This window comes from Copadichromis virginalis, linkage group LG2, assembly GCF_057382275.1.
Source record: "Copadichromis virginalis isolate Kocher_CV1m ecotype Utaka linkage group LG2, C_Virginalis_male_GT1.1, whole genome shotgun sequence".
Taxonomy (NCBI): Eukaryota; Metazoa; Chordata; class Actinopteri; order Cichliformes; family Cichlidae; genus Copadichromis; species Copadichromis virginalis.
Genome location: NC_140619.1, coordinates 3,067,729 through 3,089,493, shown reverse-complemented (window position 1 = coordinate 3,089,493; position 21,765 = coordinate 3,067,729). Strand labels below are relative to the sequence as shown.

At 40.7% G+C, this 21,765-nt stretch overlaps 1 long non-coding RNA gene across 1 annotated transcript; it reads left to right on the top strand.

Moving 5' to 3' along the window:
* The first annotated feature begins 206 nt into the window (after window positions 1-206).
* Window positions 207-912, top strand: LOC146716751 (uncharacterized). The gene is made up of 3 exons (XR_014915721.1): window positions 207-382; window positions 456-661; window positions 741-912. It is a non-coding gene; the product is annotated as an uncharacterized LOC146716751 (long non-coding RNA).
* The last annotated feature ends 20,853 nt before the right edge of the window (window positions 913-21,765 follow it).

The following is a 21,765-nucleotide window of genomic DNA, read 5'->3' as shown; positions in this document are numbered from 1 at the left end:
ATATTAAGGTAAGGTGAAGTAAAGACTGTACAATAATACAGAGAAAACAGAGAAAACCCCAACAATCAAATGACCCTCTATGACCAAGTGCTTTGTGAAAGTGAAAAACTCCCTTTTAACAGCAAGAAACTTCCAGCAGAACCAGGCTCAGAGAGGGGCGGCCATCCGGGGTGATGGGAGGAAGACAAAAAAATAAATTGTTTGTCATGGTCTACGGTGGGTGGCTGGAGTTTCCATTAGGCTCCTGAACTGACCTGGGATCCGCCCCTGGGCAGGGCCAACTCCAGCTCCTGCACACCTGGAGCCTATTGCAGGCTATCAAGCCAGAGGGATTTAAACCACACATCGATGTTCACTCACTGCCAGTTCGTCATCAACCCATGTTGGTAACAGGTCTTGTGTTTCAAATTCTCGCTGTGATTTATCTTACTAACAAAGACTCTTTTGTACTACAGTTGCTGTACCCACCCTGGCTCACTCCACCTCCGGACTCGGGATACCTAGTGATCATTTTGGAAATCCCTCTGTGCCTCACCTGCCTGCCCTCCTGCCATCACACTCCATCTGGAGCCCCGGATCTCAGGTCAGCCTTTCCACGCCACTCAGCCTCCCCTGGATCTTCATCATCCCCCTCTCAAACACTCCAGGTCCCTAACTGCAAGTAAGAATTGCTGCTCTTATACTGGCCACTTCTGAGCTGCCTTCACTACCTGCCTAACTCCTATATCCTCTCCCCTCAGTGTGACTGTTCCCCACTCAGCTCCGTTCCACTTCTCAGGCCTCGTTCCCTCGCCCTAGCCACGTTCCCCTGGGCACGCCACACCAAGGCTCCACGTCTCGTCATTTTCTGTCTTTGCCACGTTTCCCTTTTTTTCCCCCTTGCACTTAACCGTAATAAACTGTTAAATCATCTACTGTCTCCGCTCTGGGTTTCTGCACCTGAGTCCTATTCAGTACCGGCCATCCGTCGCCGTGACATTGTTGTTTAAGAGAGCCAGAAATAACTAATGCTTAAATGCAGAGAGGTGTTTAAATACATAGTCAGCGGAAAAGGTACCTAAAGAAGAAATACCCAGTACATCATGGAAAGCCCCCTGTGGCCTAGACCTATTGCAACATAATAAAAGGGACAATTCAGGGTCACCTGATCCAGCTCTAACCATATAGTTAGAGCTTATCAAAAAAGAAAGTTTGAGGCCTAATCTTTAAAGTACGGAGGATGCCTGTCTCTAGAATCAAAACGTGCAGCTGTTTCCCAGTCCGAAAGCTGAAGGCTCTGCCTCCCATTCTACCTTGAAATATCCCAGCACCACAAGTAAGCCAGCAGTGTGAAAACAAAGTGCTCTATTGGGGTGATACGGTACTATGAGGTCGTATTCAAGATCTTGTATGTGAGGACCAGGGTTTTAAATTTGAGTTAGGATTTAACAGGAGAAATATGCTCTCTCTTTCTAGTCCCTGTCAGGACTCTTGCTGCAGCACTTTAGATTAACTGAAAGGTTTCAGGGACTTTTTCAAACATCTTGATAATAACAAATTGCAGAAGTCCAGCCTCAGAGTAATAAATGGACGATCACTCTGGCACAGGATGTTTCTAATTTTGAAAGCATTGCACAAATGGAAGAAACCAGCTCCTTAATATGTGCATTGAAGGACATATCCAAAAACAACTCCTCATAGTGTTACTGGAGGCAAAGGTAACGCCATCCAGAGTAAGCATCTGGTTAGATACCATATTTCTAAGATTTTTAGTGCAGTGACCTCAGTTTTTCTGGATTTAGAGCAGCGGTCTCCAACCTTTTTTGCGCCACGGACCGGTTTATGCCCGACAATATTTTCACGGACTGGCCTTTAAGGTGTCGCGGATAAATACAAGAAAATAAAAGTAGTACCGGTACCGAAAAAAAGAAAATTTATTCATAACACACGTGAAAAGACCCAGGGAAACAGAGTCAACGATAAAAACGATAACAAAATAACGCTGAAAACCGATAAAACCCTGAAAACCAGACATTTCACACCTGAGGCTCGACTCTCGCGGCCCGGTACCGGTCCGAGGCCCGGGGGTTGGGGACCGCTGATTTAGAGGGAGGATGTCTTTAAGACATTCCTGCAGTTTGACTAAATGGTGTGTGTTATCTGGCTTTATACATAGATTAAGATGGGTGTCATCTGCATAGCAGTGAAAATGTATGCTCTTCTAATGATACTCCCTAAGGGAAGCATGTATAATGTAAACAGAATTGGTCCTAGCACTGAACCCTGTGGAACTCCATAATTAACCTCAGTGTGTGAAGAGGACTCTCCATTTACATGCACAAACTGGAGTCTATTAGATAGATATGATACAAACCACTGCAGCGCTGTACCTGTAATACCTACAGCATGTTCTAATCGCTCTAATAGGATATTATGGTCGACAGTATCGAACGCTGCACTGAGGTCTAGCAGGACAAGCACAGAGATGAGTCCACTGTCAGAGGCCATAAGAAGATCATTTGTAACCTTCACTAAAGCTGTTTCTGTGCTGTGATGAGCTCTGAAACCTGACTGAAACTCTTCAAATAAACTATTCCTCTGCAGATGATCTGTTAGCTGTTTGACAACTACTCTTTCAAGGATTTTGAGACAAAAGGTAAGTTAAGATGAGATGGCCTATAATTAGCTAAGACAGTTGGGGCAAGTGATGGCTGCTGCCAGCTGTGGTATGTAGTTGATTAATAGAGATATGTTGATCATATTTAAGATTAAAGCATTAATTAATGCTTTAACTTCTTTGTGCAGTCTTTCAGGGATGAGGTCTAAATGACACATTGATAGTTTGGATGACATAATTAAGCCAATTGGAGATGAAGAGTCTAAATAAATATCAGTGGGATTGAAAGCAGCTGTAAATAATGTTACGCCTGAGATGGTTATGAGTAATTGTTTTATTTTTAAAATTTTTATTTTAGAAGAAATTTATTAAGTCCTCACTAATTAAGGTTTACGAATGCTGACCTATTGTCTGTGTGGCTACAGTGCTGAAGAGAAACCTACCATTGTACTTTAATGAGTGATGAATAGTAAGATGTTCTAGTTTTACGGAGGGCTTTCTCATAGACCAGCAAATTATTTTTCTAGCCTAAATGATGATCTTCTAAATTAGTGAGACCCCATTTCCTCTCCAGCTTACAAGTTATCTGTTTTAAGGTGGGGAGTTGGGAGTTACACCAGGGAGTCAAGCACAAGTGATCTGAGGCTTTTTTTTCAGAGAGAGTATAGTTTCCAGAGTCATATGCAGTGAAGAGGAAAAATAACAACAAGATTATCAATCTCTGTGGGAGTAGAGTTCAGGTTGCTGCTCTGCATTGTTAGGATATGGCAGTGAAGTAGATAACAGTGGAGGAATTATACCCTTAAACTTAGTTACAGCACTTTCACAAAGTCCAGTCTGTAGTGGTCAGTATGTATCAAAAGTGGTCCAAGGAAAGAAGAGTGGTGAACCCGTGATGGGGTTTCCAAGGATCACTGATCCACATGGAGAGCGAAGGTCTGCTGTGGTCGGATCCAAAAGACGAGCTTCTGCACCACAAAAAGCCGAAAAAGGCAATGCTAGTTCTGAAAATAATACACAGTGTTTACTGTGTATGGGGCTGCATCTCTGCAGACCAGTCAGGGTGCCCATGTCTTTTTTGGCAAATATGAGAGGTTTTTTCCATTTGTGGATAATGGGTTTGACTGTGGTTGGCCTCAGAAATGGCTTTGTAACCCTTTCCATACAGGATGATGCCAGTTACTTTATTTCTCAGCTGTTCTTGAGGGTTTTTAGAAGGTGCCACAATGTGTTGTTTTGGGATCTTTTAACTTATTCACTTTGTCACACAGGTTCTATATAAGTGGTTTCTTGATTTAATAGGTTTGGCAGTAATCAGGCTAAAACTGAACTCAGGTTTCCAAAAACATGTAGGTAATCACAGTTAATGCACCGAGATGTGAAAGACTCACTGCCAGTTGTTGCAGTTCTTGCCGCCAAGGGTCGGGAAACTAGTTACTAGGTTTAGCGGTCACTTAATTTTTCACATACGTCCAGGTAGCTTTGGATGACTATGCAATTATAATTTCAAAACTGTATATTATATATTTACTCCGATTATCTTTGTCTAATATTAAAATTGGTTTGATTATCTGAAACACATAAGTGCGACAAATATGGAGAAAAACTGAATCAGGAAGGGGTGGAGTAGTTTCACAGCACTGTAATTGTCTTGAGAAGAATTATCAGAATCAGAATACGTTATTAATCCCAGAGGAAATTTTTGAATCCCTTTCCTACAGGAGGTAGATCCATATAGAGAAATGGACTTTAAATTTACTGCTATCGCTAGAGTCAATAGTGGCATATAAAACAGTGAAAAGAGAGGGGTGAAGGAGGGAAGTGACCAGGGCATTATGGGAAGGCTCCAGTAGCCTGAGCTTAACATATCTCAGATAACTTGATTCAGTCCTAATAGACTTTTTTTATACATTTATTCGATGGAACCACTGGTGGAATAATATGAAAGGTTTTAAGAACATAGTCATGTGAAAAAACGCAACACTGCCCTTTTAGGTGCAGCAGGCGGGAAGGCGAAGGCGAAGACTTGCTGCTGGTGGCATTTGTGCACGTGGTTTGCACTATAACCGCTATTTAGACACTCAGATGCAAATATATCCAAGATATGACATTTTGTGCACAATAAATGGTCTGATTCTTCTATAGCGCTTTTCTACTCAAAGCGCTCTATACACCATGCCTCCTTCACAGACTCTAAACTGAGTGCTTTTTTCTAACAACATTCACTCTCCGATGGATGCATCGGCGAGCAACTTGGGGTTAGTATCTTGCCCAAGGATACTTGACATGCAGACTGGAGGAGCCAGGGATCGAACCACCTTCCGATCAGTAGGTGACCTGCTCTACCACCCCAGATACAAAACAGGCTGATCGTTACCTGGATACTCGGTGCATGTGTACACGCTCATAGTACCAGTTTAAGCCACATCAACACCCTGAAACAGGAGCAGCCAAACCAGTCGTGACAGCTCAATTTTGATCATTTCCATATTTTTCCTGCTGTCAAGGAAAATTAATATTCCATTTTCTGACACTTATTGTCAGCAGTTACACAATAACTGCAAAACTAAGAATTTTCTCTGAATTTTTGCTATTATCACACTTATACTGTGAGCTATTAGATGAGAATTCATAAAAAATTATTTTATTTCTATTTTAGGTCCCTGCAATACAAGCAAATTTAAATAGAGAAGCGTAGACGTGTGCTCTCTGTGAGCCTGTGATCACAATTTTAAATCCCTGACATGATTTTTTTTTCCCCAGAGCAGATTAAAATATTGTGTTATCTTAATTTGGTAGCATGAACCAAATCATTTACAACACACTATAATCACTTTAAAACGGCTTTAATAAGCTCCACTGGGGAAATTAGGAGCGCTGATACGTATTATCTTGAAAGAAAATGTAAGCTTGTTGACACGGTGCTTTTGGAGGCTTTGAGCGCACATTTACTTTCTGTTCAGGTCCCTTTTTTAATCCTGGTACATCTTCACGTCTCTTACTTAGCCTGATCGGGTTTTCAGCGAACACTTTATATTTCTTTGGCTCAAAAGAAATTGATGGACACAAACCTACTCTATGCTATTTTTAATTTTCAAGACCACATTTTATTAGCAGTGGATATGCTTTCACATGCACGTGAAATTAGTGAATTAACTCGATAGTAATATATACATAATGTATAACTCAAGAATATCAATTTCTGCCCCAAGCCTTGGTATCCAGCTGTCTGACAACTCAGAGGTTAGAAATTGAGATGTACAATACAAAACCTCTAAAATTTACATTTAAAATGAACAATGTAATCCTGTGCAATTAATAAGACTATACACTTGGACATTTTATACAATACATACAATAAATAACCATCACGACATGCTTGAAATATCTGTACTAATGCACTAATATGAAAGTGAAGGCATACTTTCTTTAGATTCAAAGGTTTTATGCTATAATACACAAAACTTGCCTGTCTGTCCACAAACTTCTCCACAGCAGCAACCAAATCTGAAACATGTGCCTCTTAAGCTACTGAAGTTTCTTATCTTTATCGCATATTATTCCAAGCAGATACTTTCAACTGGTAGAAATTGTAGTGTTTATGAAATTGTTGTTCAAGCAACAGGTTTTTTTCTAAATTGCAGAAACCCTGTGTGAAAAACATACATGCATCCCATTATTCAACAGCTTGTAGAAACACCTTTAGCAGCAATAACTTGAAGTAATCATTCTCTGTATCAGTCTCTCACATCATAGAGAACTTTGTCCAACTCTTGGCAAAGTTGTTTCAGTTAACTGAGGTTTGCAGGAATTAATTTGTGCACAGCTCTCTTTAGGACTCCAGCAGAGCATTTTAGTTAAAGGGGACACGAAACGCTACAAATATGAAGGCTAATTTACATCATGGAAACCTAGGGTTGCCAACTGTGCTGTTTTAGCCAGGACAACCCGTATAATGAGCAAAATTGGTTTGTCCCTTATTCTAACTTAAATGTGGCCTGCATTACCATTACGTGCAATATCACTTTTGACCAACAGATGGCACTCTTAGAAATCCCGAATCTGATTTGACCTATTAGACAAGTGCTCGTGTCCGGTCACTTCTGTCGCTAGTTAGCTAACACAAACTAATATAAGTCTACTAGCTGCAACCAACCAACCACATGACGTCATGTTCAATACTGACAGAAAATGGCGCTAAACATGTTTTTAAAACTTTAAGCACTTATTTCTTAAATCCAGCTTCACAGAGTGTTACAGCAAGGCTCAGAGGTGTAAAGTAGCCTTTATATGTCTTGCAATTCATGTCCCCTTTAACCTGGTCCTTCGCAACGACTGCAAAATAAGTCATCACCCTTCTTGTGTGTGACTTTTTTCTTTCGTGTCCTTTGACTGCGCGTCTGTTTGTTTTCCTTTCCTGTTTCCTTTATGTGTTCGTGTGTTTCCCCCCCATGCTACTTTGGATTCATAAAGGTCAGGTGTTTTGTTCTCTTACCTGAGTTTCAGTCCTGCACTTGGATCCAGCCAGTCTACCTTGACTATAACTCTCTTCCTATGCAAGCAGTAACAGTGTTCTTGATCTTTCCCATTTTATCATAGTTTTTGTTCATTAATGACACAGTGTACTATGTAATGTGTTGCTGTTCATTTAATTGTATTTATCTCACTTCAAGACCTTGTAACCACTATTTTTATTTATATATCTATATATTTCTATTTATAATTTTTTATTGTGTCCTGATATCTCAAACTTTAGAATTCAGCAAGCTTTTACTTTCTTTTTCACATAACTATCGATACCCCACTCTCTCTGTGTGAGCTTTATTGTTGACTTTGCATTGGTATTTGGCTTTTTTATTTATTGATGCAGCTGTTCACCTCATCCAGAAACAATAAGACGGGAAGGTTTGATCATAATATAGCTCTGTCTTCCTAAAAACAAAATGTGGAAAAAAACAAAACGATTATTTGTAATTCTGAATGATACTTTTCAGACTGCTTTCAGGAGCTGTTGGCTCTCCGTCTGCCTCTGGTCTTCTTACCCTGATCAAGTTTATTGTGTTCAGTCAGCTCTGTTATAATGAGGAGATTTCTGCATGGATTTTTTAATGCTTTAGCAGAGCATTTAATTTACAAGAAATTTGACAAAATTGATCCATTCCATTATTCTGACTTGTTGGTGGCAAATGTGTTTGGTCTCAGTGTGCAGATGGTGTAGCAAAGAGGAGACAAATGTGTGTATTTAAGCTGCTGAGATTCTGTGTATAGGCACATGCACATGCAACAGTTTCTGTGTGTGGGTGCACTCTGATAGACATCAGGGAGCCAGATAGCTGAAGGCATTAGGAGAGGAGAGGAGGACATTAATCTAAAGAAAATTAAAATCTGGAGCGGTGCATTTAGGATGGAAAGCGACCGCTACTTCTGATAAGAAGTGGTTAAGGAGAGCACAGATTTAGATAAATAGGCAGGAGAGAGAAAAGAAGAAAGGAGGGAAAGCCAGAGAGAAGAAGAACAGGAGGTATAGAAGTGAGGAAAACTAGATTATGTGGAGTGTGCAGAAAAGGCTGGAGGTATGGAAGGAAGGAACAACCCAGAAATGAAAGGAGGGATGGAGTCAGGGACTGAGAGGAATGAGAGGAGGTAAGGTGAAAGCAAAAGAGAACGGGGAAATAGAACGGAGTGTCCAACAGAATCACCAGGACCTGAGCAGGCTGCTGAAATGGCCTCAGTGTGTGTGTGTGTGTGTGTGTGTGTGTGTGTGTGTGTGTGTGTGTGTGACCAGACCATACTCCAGATAACCTGATGTTATTGATGCTCAGGACCACAGAGCCACTGCTATCTACATGTGCTGCATAACACAGGCACACACACGCACGCACACACACACACCGACACACACACACAGTGAGTGATAGCAGTGCCACAGAGGTGGCTGTCTGAGGTTAGCAAAGCTGTGCTCAACAGAATGTTGTAGATTTAAGAGTGCGGCAAGTCGACAAGATGTGGAACAGATTTAAGTGCAGCCTGCAGCTTCTGCTGTCCACTGACACACTACACGGCATTTTACATGATATGCCTCTGGCTTTTATAGAACCTTTATTTCATGTTATTTACTGACTAGATATTTTGTTTTTATTTGCAACCAGAAGAAAAGGATGAGAAGATGCTAATTTAGCCACAAATATGAAAATTATTTTTCATATGTATCATGGCTCTCATAATACTGTAAAGTTAATTAAATATAATTACTGGGGCTTTTTATACTATATATTGACACTGAAATTTAAAAAAAGGTGAAAGATCAGTAGCAATAAGATCCAAGCCGACCATACATCAGATACCCAGGAATAATGAGTTGGCCTGTGTAGGGGATCGATGCCACAGATTTCAAAACACAAAAACTCCTCACAATACCACAGACGTCTCCACGTCTATGGTATTGTGAGCATACCTGGAAAAAGAGGTAGGATGAGGACTTGAGCCACAATCCAGAAACATGAAGCATTTGCAAATACTTTAGGAAGATGGTCCCATGTCATGAGCTCCTCCAAGAATGCCTCAGACAGTTGAAGACAGATGAGGAAACATAACAGAGGAAGTGATGGATGACCAAGCTCCTGCATGGAATGTACCATCAGCGGATAGAGGAAGTAGGTGGCATCACAAAATCCTACCTGTGACTAGTAAAGGAGAGCTAAAAGAACATCACAGGGGTCTGAGCATGACAGCACAAAAGCAGGCCCTAAGCACCAGCTCAATACAGGCAGGAGTCTACTCTGTGGGGTTGCAGACTGTGCGTAGGTCCCCCCCGAGGACTATCCAACGCATAGTAGCAGGATGCAAATTGGGACCATGTACACTGAGAGGCACAGACAGCTGAATATGGACTAGTACGGATAGCCTACTCTCACAGCTCAACACACTGTTGAAAGGACTCAAAGATTAAATTCACTGAGCAATTACAGCCTTGCTAACTTCAATGGTATTTGTTAACTAGCTCTCTCCCACTTTGCAGATTCTCCTTGAATATCGCTATTAAAGTTAGCAATTGCCAAATTAACCACCTGTGCTTTATTCATCTTAATTCGGTTACAAATAAACCTTTCAAACTTTTCATTACTTGTATGTCTGTTCTTTGGATCCAGTCTCTGCAAAGCCACGACAGTATCGCTTTTTAGAAGCGGTCATGCCGATAAAGTACCTTTGGATTGAATTTTAAGATAATATTATGATGCAGGAAGTAGTATTCTAATGCTGCTTTCAGAATAGTAAGGAAATAGACAGTCCCACAGTAAACTCCGTTTACAGCACCAGTCCTCTTTCATTTATGTTATTGTGTGTTCTATGCAGTGGTTTAACTGACCCAGCTGGACAGCTTAGTGTCATTTGTGGTTTTAGACGAAGCGATCATTGATTCATGTTCTGATTAGGTAGATTTTACCAGAGCTGGAAAAAGTACAGACATTCCCTACTTAAGTAAAAGTACAGATACTTGTGTTGAAAATACTCCAGTAAAAGTTGAAGTAATGATTCAGTTTCTTTACTCAAGTAAAAGTAAAAAGTGGGCTTTGATCAGTGGTTGTTGATCAGTGGTCATGAGAATTTGCATAATTATGATGAAGGAACTGACCTCCCAGCCCATTGTTCCTTCAGTGGGCTGGTTTCAGTCATTGTGCAAATGTCCTGTTTATAAGACTGAAACCTGCAGTCAGCTGAGACTGAAGACGTCACCTGGATGATGACGAAACGTTTCTCCCAGAAAACGCTACGTCCAGATGAACAGAATCAACTTTTGGAGATTTACTCCTCTGGATGATTGAGCATGCATCAAGACGTTTTTCTCACAAGAATCAGAAGAAAAAAAGGAAAATGAAAAATATTTCTGTTTTCTGTTGCCCACATTGTAGAAGATGTCTTTGTCTCTAAACAGTAAAATGTGTACAGTCAGGGGTTAAAGTGGATTCAGCAGGTGGGGGAACCCTAACATTGGCTGTAATGGTTAGGTGTGAGGAAAACAATCACATCTCACAATAATTACAATAATTTCACACACATAGCTTGTTTTTTTTGCTGATGTTTGTTGAGCTGATAGAAACGTTACATGCGAAATTATCTGCCACTTCAAAATATCGCTCCCTTTATGTTCACTCATCTTCTGCTGAAGTAGCAGGACTGCAACTTATGGACACCTGCAGTCGTTCTTGTGTTGTGCCAAAGAAAAAGAAAGAAAGAAAGAAAACACTGGCCCCTGACTATGGCACACGTCATCTCATTTTATGTGCCATCCCCTCCGGTGATCAGCACAGCAACAGGACTGCCTCTGATATCGTACTGTTTACGCTCACATTGCTTTGATGTTTGAAGACTTGCAGTGACGTGAAATAATAACACCCCACTAATCTGTTAAACCAAAAGTAACGAGCTCATTTTGAAAATGTAAGGAGTAGAAAGTATAGAACATAGATAGTACAATAACAACGTACTTCGTTACTTCCCATCTCTGGGTTTTGCATACAGGTTTTGGGTGCCAAAATGTGCGATATTAATATCCTGTGTGAGTTAGCCTGCGAGTTGGCAGTCTGCAGATTGAGTTGGGCATTTTGTTGCCTCCAGCAGCAGACCTGAGCATCCTCGCTGCAGCTGTCTGACACCTATTTAACACCACAGTCAGTCTCCTGACCTTTTTATTCGGTAAGAAAAACCCTCCATTATGGTTTGTGGAATCACTCAGGTACTCTAAATGTCTGTCTGTCAGGTGGCCTGACAACTTTAGGCCACACACACACAAACACATACAAAGACTAGCAGCCACTGGCCAGTCAATCACTCAGAACAAAGCTTGGAAGCCCAGAGTCAAACCTAGTAGACCATGTGAAAGAGTGATAGTGTGTGAGGCTGTGTGTGCATTTCAGTGTGTCAGAGTGATGACTGCAGCTGTAGCAAAAGAATGGCCATCAATAGGGCTGAAATGAGCCAAACATCCATGAGTTAAATTGTATTATGTGGATCATCCATAGTGTCCATAGGGCAGAAAACGTGTGAGTTTGTCATTTGTACAATAGAGTGGGTCTTGGTCACCTCACATCATAAAATATCAAGCACGATAGACCAGGAAGCAATAACACATCTGTGGTGTCTCTCAGTTACAAAAGGCAAGATTTTTAAGATCATAATTCCCTAAAAATGTGGCCACAAAAACTAATGTTTTGCAGTCTGGGCCTGATGTTAGACTAACCATCACGCTGTGCACATAAACCATCATACATACAATAGCAATGGAAACTGCATTGCATCGTGTCTCTTGGACACTTTGTTTGTCAAAAATGTCAGTTTCCTCCAATGAAAACACTGCTCTAAATTTTGACAAAATATATTCACAGCAAGTCAGCCATGAAGAGGTGGGCCACCTAAAATCACACAGCAAGGTCAACAGATGCTGAGGTGCAAGGTGCACATGTTCTCTGAAGTGACACAACACACTTCTCCATCCAGCAATCTGATGGAAGTCAGAACAGCACTTCTTATGAATGCTAGCTTTACTATCTCGATGATACAAGTTCAGTTCCGCTCTTCAGCTCCACTTGCACTTCGTGTGCCAGAGGAGGAAAATAGCAGCGTGGATGTGGACATTACTTTTATTCTTATTATTCTTTTATGCTTATTCCAATAAAAAGGATAAGAGTTCAGTGGTAACGTGCAAACTGTGTCCAGAACACATCTGCATTATACTGCTAACACAACTTCAGCTCTTTGCAAGGATCTGAATGCTAATGCTGAGCTGTCCAAGAACCCAAAGTGATGTTAAAGTTGAGTGACTGCTGACCCGAGCCAACAGCCAAATCCTGAACTTCACCAGGCAACAAACTGAGCTGCAGCCTTCAAACTGTTAGTGCTTCTCAAGTATTGGGATAACTTTAAGCTCTCTTTGTGCTGGTTTTCATCTTTGCTTCCTGTTCATCCCTAAATACTAAGTCTATAGAGCTCCATTGTGAAAATTATCATTATGAGACAGTGTGTTTCAGGTTGTTTTACGGAGAAATGTAACAAGTAGTGTGGCAAATTACTTTACTGGGAGAAATTAAGTAATGTACTGTATTACCTTTAGGAAAAGTCTTCCGTGTAATATGTGTAATACATTAGCTTTTTTGAGTAAGGACCTCGACACTGTGGGTTTGACCATTTGACCACACAGCATGCACAAATGTAATGTTTTTGATATGCTGCATAGCCACGGTGGACAAAGTGGACAAAGCAAGGTCCATAAAGACATGGAAGAATGAGTTTGATTTAAAAGAAGTTGACTGGCCTGCACAGAGTCCTGACCTTTACCTGACAGAACACCTTTGGAATGAAATTGAATAAGAGACTTCAAGTCAGACGTCAGTGTCTGACCTCACACTCCTAAACCTTTCCCAGAAGTCAGAGCTGTTATAGCTGCAAAGGATGGGCTAACATCATATTAAACCCTATGGATTAAGAATGGGGTTTCACTCAAGTTCATATATGTGTGACAATAGAGTGTATCTGCATTCTTGTGTTTAGCCCAGGTCACTGTGCTGATCTGAAAGCTCGCTTATTACGAGCTGTGAGTGAGCGAAGCAACAGGAAGCTAAATGTGGAGGAGCTGCAGGACAGGATGAAATATGTGTGTGTGTGTGTGTGTGTGTGTGTGTGTGTGTGTGTGTGTGTGTGTGTGTGTGTGTGTGTGTGTGTGTGTGTGTGTGTGTGTGTGTGTGTGTGTGTGTGTGAGATGAAGTGTGTTTAGCAGATAATTTGTGGTGTGCAGGTGATTTCCAGTGATAGGGTTAAGGTTGGCTAGCTTTCCATTAGCCTGGACATCATTCAGTCACCTTCACTTTCACCCTTCCTCAGGCCATACATTAACATTCACTCCAGCTGTGTGTGTGTGTGTGTGTGTGTGTGTGTGTGTGTGTGTGTGTGTGTGTGTGTGTGTGTGTGTGTGTGTGTGTGTGTGTGTGTGTGTGTGAGAGAGAGAGAGATAGAAAAAGACAGAGAGAGAGAAAGTGTAAGTATTAATCTCCTCAATATTGTCTCCATGAAATTGACATTTGACAGTAATTGTGTAGCGACAGCAATCCGGTCCTCCCTGTGCTGTGATTGGATGAGGATATTACACACACATACTATGATCAGTCACACTTCCTGCCAGTTAACAGCACAAATATAACAGCAAAACAAATTCACACAGTCTTAAACTGGATGGAGAGATGGGTAGATTTGGATTATCTCAACACCATGAAACAGACAAAACAAGACATTTATTAGACCTGAATTAGACCTTTATTAGAGGTCTTTTATTAGAGAAAGCTTTTTATACTGAAACCTTTGCAGCGCTGTTCTGGTTCTATCAGTTCTTCTCACACAAGTCTGACACTAAAACAATTTAATAGAATTGTAAATGAGATTTTAATTTGCTTCCTTGCCAAGTGTAACAGAATATCTGCATCCTAAATATGAAGCCCCAGCACTTAGCTTAAGGGCTGAAAGCAACAGAAACAGAGAGCCTGGCTCTGCCCGAAGGTAAATCTTCTAATTCTGTGACACATCAAAATGTTGTTTTTTTCATCCAAGCATCTGATTAGGAACTCACGCTGACATACAGTGGGGCAAAAAAGTATTTAGTCAGCCACCGATTGTGCAAGTTCCCCCACTTAAAATGATGACAGAGGTCAGTAATTTGCACCAGAGGTACACTTCAACTGTGAGAGACAGAATGTGAAAACAAAATCCATGAATTCACATGGTAGGATTTGTAAAGAATTTATTCGTAAATCAGGGTGGAAAATAAGTATTTGGTCACCTCAAACATGGAAAATCTCTGGCTCTCACAGACCTGTAACGTCTTCGGTAAGAAGCTTTTCTGTCCCCCACTCGTTACCTGTATGAATGGCACCTGTTTGAACTCATCATCTGTATAAAAGACACCTGTCCACAGCCTCAAACAGTCAGACTCCAAACTCCGCCATGGCCAAGACCAAAGAGCTTTCGAAGGACACCAGGAAAAGTATTGTAGACCTGCACCAGACTGGGAAGAGTGAATCTACAATAGGCAAGCAGCTTGGTGTGAAAAAATCAACTGTGGGAGCAATCATCAGAAAATGGAAGACATACAAGACCACTGATAATCTCCCTCGATCTGGGGCTCCACGCAAGATCTCATCCCGTGGGGTCAAAATGATCATGAGAACGGTGAGCAAAGATCCCAGAACCACACGGGGGGACCTGGTGAATGACCTGCAGAGAGCTGGGACCAAAGTAACAAAGGTCACCATCAGTAACACACTACAACGGCAGGGAATCAAATCCCGCAGTGCCAGACGTGTTCCGCTGCTGAAGCCAGTGCATGTCCAGGCCCGTCTGAAGTTTGCCAGAGAGCACATGGATGATACAGCAGAGGATTGGGAGAATGTCATGTGGTCAGATGAAACCAAAGTAGAACTTTTTGGTATAAACTCAACTCGTCGTGTTTGGAGGAAGAAGAATACTGAGTTGCATCCCAAGAACACCATACCTACTGTGAAGCATGGGGGTGGAAACATCATGCTATGGGGCTGTTTTTCTGCCAAGGGGACAGGACGACTGATCCGTGTTAAGGACAGAATGAATGGGGCCATGTATCGTGAGATTTTGAGCCAAAACCTCCTTCCATCAGTGAGAACTTTGAAGATGAAACGAGGCTGGGTCTTCCAACATGACAATGATCCAAAACATACCGCCCGGGCAACAAAGGAGTGGCTCCGTAAGAAGCATTTGAAAGTCCTGGAGTGGCCTAGCCAGTCTCCAGACCTCAACCCCATAGAAAATCTGTGGCGGGAGTTGAAAGTCCGTGTTGCTCGGCGACAGCCCCAAAACATCACTGCTCTCGAGAAGATCTGCATGGAGGAATGGGCCAAAATACCAGCTACTGTGTGTGCAAACCTGGTAAAGACCTATAGTAAACGTTTGACCTCTGTTATTGCCAACAAAGGTTATGTTACAAAGTATTGAGTTGTATTTTTGTTATTGACCAAATACTTATTTTCCACCCTGATTTACGAATAAATTCTTTACAAATCCTACCATGTGGATTCATGGATTTATTTTTCACATTCTGTCTCTCACAGTTGAAGTGTACCTCTGGTGCAAATTACTGACCTCTGTCATCGTTTTAGGTGGGGGAACTTGCACAATCGGTGGCTGACTAAATACTTTTTTGCCCCACTGTAAATTACTGATATTTCTCTTGTATTCATGTAGCCAAAAATTTAGATTTCTGTAATATGAACAGTAACATACTATAATAGCAACGGTAAGAAACCGTAATAGGTTTATACAATAATTTATTGTAAAAGGAAAAGGATTGTGGGAAAATATGGGCTCACTACTGCTATTCTTCTTCACTGTAATTCCATTTTACAGCATTAAAACCCGACCCTGAAAAAAACAAAGCCAGAGATTTCTTTTAAAATTCAAATTTTAGCGGAGCAATTGAAGTGGCAGCAAAAAGACAATAGATACATATATCATAATTATTATACACATATCCTTATTATTATTGATTTATGTTTTTAAATGCATTTTTTCTGGCTTGACCACTGCCTTTCAGCTCTATATTGGTATATATCTATCTATTTAAATAGATAGGCTGTTAGTGGAGCTGGTGTATCGTAATAGAGACAGTTCAGCTGGTGAATGATCCATGATCCCAAAGTAAGAACAGTAAAATAAAGATTAGCTCATTAGACAAACAAATGTGTGTAAAATGTATATTCTCCTCTGCCTCTTCTGATATCATTTGTAATTAGAGCTCCCATTTCTCCATGTTAGCAGCGATCTAACATGAGTGTAGAGTTTTGTGCTGTAGATGCAGTCCTTCACTGAACCGGAGTGATTGTTTTTCTGAAGCTAGCCAGATCGTCAAATTTGGGTCATAACGGTGAAAAGCGGTGAGTAACTAAATATCAACCAGATGAAAGATGACCACATAAAACATTAGATGTTTACCATCATTGATTGGTTGGATAATTAGGGAGCGATGCCTCATAATTAAGGAGGCTGAGAAGGGAAGGGAGTTAGTAGCGAGCTGCTCTGCAGAGTGAAGTTACAGGAACAGGGAACAAGCTCCAAAGGATATTTAGAGGTATATAAATCATGGATTCATTCAACAGCAGGATAGCTCCAGGTAACACTGACGCCGTGAATGGCCTCCTGTTTATTTTTATACGGATTTTTTATTTTTATTTCATTTCCTTTTATTTTATTTGTTTACTTTTTGCAGTAAAAAGTGTTTACAGTACGGATCAGTAACTAGCATGCATCTAGTATGCTATATGAAGTTTACTAATGACTTCATATAAATCATTTACTCTTCATTTGTCAGGGAAAACCTAACTGCACTTTGGTACAGTCATGACAGGGTCAGCAGAAACACAACTGCTACTTTGTTAGATGTTTATGTAGGCCAGCCGAGGAAGATGCCGTCCTTATCCGGTCGTTAAGTGATGACGTGACGAATCCTACTTCCGGGTCTAAAGTAGTCTGCGTTTAATATGGCTTTTGTGTTGTTAACATGTTTAATGTTTTGTATTTTCTTCTATTTGATCTCAAAAAGCTCCTAAAACAGTCAGTGATCCCTGTTGACCTCCCTCGGCTTTTATTACCGCTAATCATTTATTTAAGCTCAGTTTTTAAAACCTTAGGATGTAACTACAGCCCAGCCCATGCAGCAGTATATGAACGACTAACCTCGTATTGTGGATGGATTATCTCAGTTGTTCTCCTGGCTGAAGTTTGGTCCTTTTACAGCATCCTGCCATGCGATTACATTTGTTCCTGACCACCGAGAACACTCACGTTAACTTTTATCGAGTGGAAAAAAAGTTAGCTTGTTTATATTATGCTAACATAGCTGTGTCGCTAGCGGTCACGTAGCACATCATTATATACCAGCTAGCCCAACTTCAGTAACCCTACAAACGTCCCTGCTGTTTAGTTTTCTGTCTTCATTTATGCTGGAAGTGATAACAGAGCTGTACATTTGAATTTGTTTCCAAAGCCCCGCAGTCAGGACATGCTATATTGTATTTAGATAGAAGCTAGCGAGCTAACTCCCTGCTAACTTCTAACTCCGTTAAATGTCATAAATTCCGTTTTCATGGATGCCTGGATGTTAAACTCAGTTGTTACACCTGGTAGAGCAGAACGCTGATCATTTTATTAAAGATGAAAGACTTTAGACAGTTTTTCAACTCTCAGTAATGCCACAGTGATCGTTTGATATATGGACCTGCAGCGGAGTTTAGACCCAGACACGGCTAGTGACGTCAGACTGAACGACCGGATCCTGACAACGTGAGCATGAAAATACACTATATTGTTTCAACAGGGTGACAGGACAGGTTGCTTTTGTTTATTTGTTTTCTAAGTAGGGTTGATGAAGTGTTTGTGTAAATATAGTGGTTTTGTTTGTATAAAAGGTCATTTCTGGCAAAACACCAATGCTGACAATTAGCCCTCCATTGCCTGTGTCTGTCTCTCTGTTTCCTTCCACCTCTAAGCACCTTGGACAGGACCTACAGCCATTCCATCTCTGATTAAACCTAATAATTAGCTCTGAGTGTGTGTGTGTGTGTGTGTGTGTGTGTGTGTGTGTGTGTGTGTGTGTGTGTGTGTGTGTGTGAGTGATTTTTATCATGGTTTTGAGGACATCCTATTCTTCTCCAATCATCTGCCCATTCCCTGTGGGCAGAGACTAATTAAAATCAATAGTCTCCTCAGACTGACACTGAAGATTCAGCTACGATGAAGCAATGCAACCGAAAGACAACAATCTTCAAATAACTCTGCTTTCCTAGGATGTGTCTTTTAAAAGGGGAAAAGAGTCAAGGAAAACATGCTTTAATACATTCAGCACTGACAGATGAAACCAGTTACTTGTAATTCAAAAACCAGAGAGTGTCAATGTTGATTAACTCTGGTCTTGACAGTGAAGTCTTTTTCATCCTGGCAAGGTGAGGGGAGAAAGGAGGAGGAGGCTGGGGGTAAAAGGTCACAGAGACATTGTTGACCTAAAGATGTGCTTGCAGAGATACACAAAAACCCTTTTCTGTGCATACAACAGATATATCACTACAGTGCCTCAGAGACTCACTGTACAGTACACGTGACAATGCAAGCTAATATGTCCCCAGTAGAATTGGCTTATGTTGTTATGTTTATTTACGTTCTATGAGACTGTGGTGGTTAGCAGCTCTCAGGCCAGCTAACTGTGGGTGCATAGTGCCTCAAATACGTACAACGACACCAAATGCGTAGAAGAAGGACAAGTGTATTCATGTAGACACACATTTATTCAGGTTACCAGTGTAAGACTTTTAAAAGTAATAGGCAGTACGATTCAAAGACATGGCACACATTTTCATTTCTAAGCACGACACCCACTTCTGTCAGTGAAGCCAATGACATACACATATTAGTTAAACTGCAGTAATGTCTTAAACACATAAAGACCAAGATGACTTCTAATTTTCTGCTTCTAAGTACAGATTAAAACTGAAAAACTGAGGTTTATGGTGCACGGTCTTAAAGATCTTAGAAGAATGGCTAACCAGAACCTTACGACTCTTGTTGTGATTTGGCGCTATATAAATAAAATTGAATTAAAATAAAATATAAGAGGAAACTAAGAAAAGACTGCAAATGTTTACCATTTAAAAACACATTTTGTTCAATTAAAAAGATATATAGTACCGAAGACCAGAGATGGGCAGTAACGCGTTACTTGTAACGAGTAAAGTAAGGGATTATTATTGCAAAAACGGTAATTAGATTACTGTTACTTTCCCGTAGGAACGCTGCGTTACTGCGTTACTAAAACCGTGATTTTCTTGCGAGAATGTCTCACGACAGTGACGTAAGCAAGTGCGACGTTCGTGACAACAGCTGTGTGCAGATCAACAATGGATCACATATCGATTGTGGGAGAGAGTATGAGCATGCAGCGTTTAAAGCGTGGAAGTACTGACCTTACTTTGAGTTTGATTCCATAAAAAGTGACAAAAACATTAGTGTCCGCTGTGCGTGGGAAGAAAACTTCTTTTTACAGCGAAAAACCCCTAAACTTCCAACAAGCACCGAGTAGCTACGACGTAATGGGAAACTTACAGAGAAACTCGCGGATTCTTCCACTGACCGCGGCACACCTGCACCAGGGTAAACCTCCGCCTACCCCACTCCTGCTATACAGGTGAAAATAGAGCAACAGGACCGCTGAGTCTTTGACTTTATTTATTTTCTGCTGTGTTTTACTTGCATCTATTTGAAAGACTGAGTGTAAACACAAAAAAAATTTTATTTTATGTGCTGGAATGTGCAGAAAATAGGTTTAAATGTTAAACTAATTTCTTCCAGTCAGAGAATGTTGCATATAATTTAATTTTTGCTTGATGCATAAAGTTAAAAGATTAAAACTAATAAAACAAGTTTTAAAAAGAGACTTTTCCATTTGATTACATTTTGTATGATGGATTATGTAGAAAAAGTAGAATTGACCTGAAAGATCTATCACTTTATCACCTACTCAGGTTGTAAATCGTGTTTTTAAAAAGTAACTAAGTAATTAATTACTTTTGAAAATAAGTAATCAGTAAAGTAACGGGATTACTTTTTTGGGGAAGTAATTGGTAATTAGTTACTGATTACCTTTTTCAAGTAACTTGACCAACACTGCTGAAGAGTATACTGGGCTAGAAGGCGTGTCAAATTTAGCTCAGGAGACTGGATTTGCCCAAAAGAAATGCTATTTAATTGTTTCCAGTTCCCCAGGTGTGGGTCAGCTCCATCCACTACTTACCTGAAACAGAGACACAGGCCAGCCCAGTGTCTGTCACAGATGGAATTATTACATCTGTGACAGATTTGCTTGATGTGACAAAGGTTAGTTTCCTCGTGGTTCCACGCAGATCTGAGGTTTTCCTCAAACATCGTTTGTGACTTTTTTGTTTGTTTTTTACTGAAGCAGTTTGGTAGGTGGAAGCAGCTGAAAGTAGGTAAGCTGGATGTAACTGATAATGGATACAAAGCATAGCAATAGTATAGTTTTTGAATCTGAACATCCACCAGGTCTTCAGTGAACCACTCAGTGAACTATGCTTGTATAGCATTTTAGCCACATGCAATGCAAGCAGATGTTACCTTAGATTCTTCCATTAACTTCAGAGGGTAAGTGTGAACTCTTTAACTAACACTAAACAGGTCACAAGTGATATGCTCATTATCACAGTGAAAGATAATGAATAGATGACGTCTGGATTTCAGATATGAACTATTGATAAAACTGTAACTCTGTAACCATTTGGGGGTATTTACTAAACATTTAAGAACTAAAGTGAGTAATAGGGACTGCAATATCACCTATTAAGCATGAATAGGAGTGTGTTGTGGCCTCTTGCACTGTGTATGTATAAGTGATGTGTTAATAGTGGGATGGGTGTAGGTGATAGCAGTGTAGCAGTGTTTAGTCCCATCCCACATATTAGCAAATGCTTTCTATCCATCCATCACAGTGTGCCTGAAACACACCACCAAATAGACACATTCATCAAAGCCTCTGAAGATCACAACACGCACACACAGACACACACACAAGTGAGATACACACACATCATCTCAGCCAGATCTATGCCTCTGTGGGCGCAGCCAGCACAGTTTCTCTCTCTGTCTCACACACACATGCACACTCTTGCTCTCTCTCTCCCTCTCTCTCTCTCTAATAGTGTTGTGGTTGACGGAGTTGTGTGTGATGAATTGTATGTCTCTTCCAGACTTCTCAAAGTAAATTTTCTAAAGACTGCTACCCATTGGAGGGTAGAGGCGATGATAGGAGACTGGTCAGTGTGTGTGTGTGTGTGTGTGTGTGTGTGTGTGTGTGTGTGTGTGTGTGTGTGTGTGTGTGTGTGAGAGAGAGAGAGAGAGAGAGAGAGTTGGAAGGGAGGTCAGTATCACTCAGTAAAGCCTTTGTCTAGTGAGTTGCCACAGAAACTCTCATTCACACTATTTTTGTTACTAAGGCCTTATGGCAGCGCAGGAGTCAAAGGGCTTTTTGTAAGAACAGGAGTGATGCAGTTTATGAATTAACAGATAAAATAGTAAAAAAAATCCTTACACTG